Source organism: Callithrix jacchus, chromosome 16 (assembly GCF_049354715.1).
Source record: "Callithrix jacchus isolate 240 chromosome 16, calJac240_pri, whole genome shotgun sequence".
NCBI classification, from domain to species: Eukaryota; Metazoa; Chordata; class Mammalia; order Primates; family Cebidae; genus Callithrix; species Callithrix jacchus.
Window position 1 is genome coordinate 29722924 of NC_133517.1, and position 4148 is coordinate 29727071.

Genomic DNA, 4148 nt, shown 5'->3' on the forward strand with positions numbered 1-4148 from the left:
TGAAGTAAAGAGCCAAGTTATCTGCCTTTTCTCTTACCCGTCAAATATACAATTGTGGGATAGACACTGACTAACTGCAAGAGTGCTCCCATTTGGAAAGAGAAGAAATCGGAAACACACTGATTTCCCAGCTATTGTCACTGGTCCATACCAATTTTGAGACTGAGCTGGACATAGGTTGTCAGTTCCTTAATCAGGGCTCAGTGCTACTGCCTTGGAGTTTTCTCTTGGCCTTTGCTTCTATTCTCTGAGTTATCTTTCTTTTTCCATAAGAAGCTGCTAACAATTGCCACTGAGTAATTTTCTCAGCCAGTTTCTTTGCTTGTAGTACTGTGAGGATCAAAGAACTCCTATCTCTGTTCTGCTCTTTGTCTTTTAAAACCAAGGCTGATACAATTTTAAAAAATCTTTGCAGATTTCCTATGTATCTCTTTATAAACCCCTCCATTGCTTAAAACCCATGCCACAAAACTCTTGGCAGTAAGTCTTTTCTATCTTGGGCTGTGAGACTACTGTGGGACAATGCCCTTATAGTTGTTAGAAACCACATTGTTTAAAGGAGAGTGTCTGTGAAGTATGCCTTTCAAATCTTTGGAACTTTTGCTCATTGGAAAGATTCTGTAAGGTTTAAACAAAGGATCTTATTATCCCAGCTTGGATTTGACTTTTGGTCTGAAACCCTTTGTTAATTTAATAATTAAATTAAATTAACTGCCCGGGTTTTGTGGCTGGGTTCCAAGAATGAACTCCAAAGAGAATCAGGGAAAAATTATAACACCTTTTAAGGTATAGCTCTACAAATTATAACATCTTTCTGATATGGTCACAAACCTGCCCATATTTAAGGAGTGGAAATATAGACCTTCTCCTGATGGAAGAAGAATCAAAGTTATTGAAGAATTAGCCTGTGGATGAAAGATGCTATTGCAGCCATTTTGGAAAATATAATCTGCCATGATCAGAAAGTATCAGATCATAAAAAATGAATATCTGAAGATTCCAGAAAGGCTGTCAGAGGAAGAGAATCCCTCATCTGGTCTTAAAGGATGACGTTGGCAAGAGTAATTATTAGCATGTGTTTCAGTTAATGGCAAGGAAACAGTTATGAGTATAATCTCCTAAATTGTTAGGAGAATAACATGCTGAAGTGACTACTTTGGAATGAAAACACTCATTTATATATGCAAGTTATATTGTATTAGAAATGTTCACTTTATTTTATAGTCAAACCTCACACTAAGTAAGTGCTTAATGATGATTTGTAAATGGTAAAAACAGTCACTGATTCAAGAGAGATAATTCTGAAAAATTATTCCTGGTAACAGGAAACCTATAAATAGGAGAAACTGATAAATAATAATGAAGACAATTCAAGCAGTGACATCCAGTACAAAGAATTTCATGGTAGGGAGAAAGGGATCTTGGGATCGGTTACATTGAGATACAAAGGGATTCCAGGCAGCAAATCACACAGTAGCACAACATGGGGCTAAATGCAGCCAGGGCTACTGATTAACATCTAGTACAGAGGAATGACTGGTTTTCCCATTAGTAGCTCTGAGTCACTGTCCTGGTAGCACTATTCTGGATGAGGCCGTCTATGCAATACATTTTCCTCTTCAAATAATAGTCTGGTAGTGTATAGATGGACCCAGGATCTCTAAATCCCACCCTCCCCCACAAACTGCTGCTCTTTTTAATGGAGTTTTGTAGATGGAGGCACTAAACTCCTCAAAGCCTTGGCTCATTTTTCTGTCCCATCTTCTACCCTAGTTTGGTCCAGTATTTACTTATTTGTCTTTACATTCAATTATATAGCTAGCTCTATCATTCACATTGTTCAAAAAATCAGGAAGTATCAATAGATACACCATAAAATTCTCCCTCTCATCTTTGTCCTCATTTCACTTCCTCATAGGTAATCACTGTCCTTAGTTTCTTATGTATTGTTCTAGAGTTTCTTCATGCATAGACAAGCAAATACAAACAGGTTTAATTTTCTTCCTACCTATCCTTACTCCCTGCTTTTAAACCCTAGAGATAGTATGTTATACTAAATGTTCTTTATCTTGTTTTTGTTAATTTCCTACAGCTCTTATAAATTTTGTGTACATATGTACATATTACAGGCATGAGATAGGATTCTTAAATCTTATCTCATGGGAGATTATTTAGAGAGACTATAGATACTGTGATTAGGACCAACATGGGTTTGAAACTTACTTTTTCAATTTAAAAATCATGTAATATTGGGCAAGTGTCTTAATCTCTTAGAGCCAATTTCCTCTTTTGAAAGTAATGATAATAATACTGTGCAGGTTTGTAGTGAGATTATCAATAAAAGAGTATATATTAATGGCCTAGAGCATATTAGATACTCAATAAAAACTGCCCATCATTTTTATTTTATCACCTGAGTTTAAAATGACAGTTGTTACTTTTTAGTGCTTCTATAATCATCCTGATCTGGTTCTGGAGGGGCTTAAGGCTTCTCTCTTAAACAGGCTCTATCTCTGTTTTGTTAGGGAAATCAGGCTCTACAAGTCCTTCAAGGACTCACAATCTCTAATGAGCAACAGGGATGCTGCTGAAGGTACCAATAATGTAGCCGTTTCACGGTACTTAAAGAGAACAATGAAAAACACCAGGTCTTAGAAAGAAGCTTGTGTGATGGCTCAGATGCATTGGCTACAATGGTAGATTGCATTTTTAGCTCCAGCTCTTCACTATGTTGTGTATCCATGCCACTTGCCATGTGACTTTTTAGTCTCCCCCCTACAAAAGGGGGAAGGTGTACTTCCCTCTGTCCCTTGACTTGGGCTGGGTCATGTGATTTGCATTGGCCAATAGAAAGAGATGGAAGTAACAGTGTATCATTTTTGAGCCTAATTTTTAAGAGGTCTATGTGTTTCCATTTTCCTTTTTATATTCTGCCATTGCTAAGAGGAGAACACATCTAGGCCTCTGATGCAAGGAGGGGGACAAGAGGTACATAGTATAGACCCAACCCAGCTGAACCATCCCAGTCAGACCACCTAACTGAGCCCAGCCTAGATCAGCTGACTCCCAGCCAACCCACAGATACAAGAGTTAAATGCTTACTGTTAAACACTAAGATATAGTGGTTGTTAGACAGAAATAGCAAACCAATACAGCTATATTTCACCAAATGCTAGAAAACTGTTGACAAATACTAGAATATTTAGGAAAAGCCACAACTAGTTATTTATCATGGGAAGAGCAGGAGTCAGGACAAATAAGAAATGAGATGGTTAGATATGTTTACAATACAACCACACAGGGTTGAGGAGGGGTTATCCAAATCATCAAGTGTCTGAAACATTAATGTTCAGGGATGCAGTAAATAGTTTACTGGGCTCTGAGAGGAAACATCTAGGAAAAAAATGCATCAATGCTGAGGGCAACAAAAACTTCTTAAGTTGGCTCAAGAAAATGTCTTCATGAAAAGATCTGTCTCCTTCTTGCTCCTGAGGAAGCAACAAGGGCCCCTCGCTCCAGTACTTTTAAATTTGACTGAACAAGGGAATAGAAACGTACTGTGGAAATAACCTCAGGCCAGCTGGATGGCAGCTAGAATCAACAGGCCAGTAAAATTGAGCATCCAAATCTTATTAGACAGATGGGCATCCATTCTATCCCCAGTGATCTTCCTGGTGTCAAACTATATCAGCCTGTGAATTTTAGACAATTCAAAAGAGGATTGGAAATAATCTCCTGACCCAGAACATGCTCCTTTAAAATTATACATAGAGCACAAATGGACCTGACCGGGAGTCTAGTTTAATGCGCTTTGGGTCAGAAAGCAATTGGGGTAAAGTCGGGTTGGTCTTTTTAAAGATGGCTCACAGCCTGAGACTATGGTCAGATTATGGATGGCCATACCAGAGAGAGAGAGGCCTCACTGCTGTCATCACTAAATGCTCAGGAAGGCTGGTAAATACTGGTCTGGCTGAGAGCTGTTGCTTTTCATATAATAGCAAGACAACATTTCAGGGCAAAGTAACTCCAAAAGAAGTCCCCGTTCCCTGGCTAAATACAGGTTTTCAGTGCTCCAAACAGCCATTCCAATTTCTTCTTCAGGAAACACATTTTATTCTAAAAGGTCCATTTAGAAGTCTTTCTTGCAG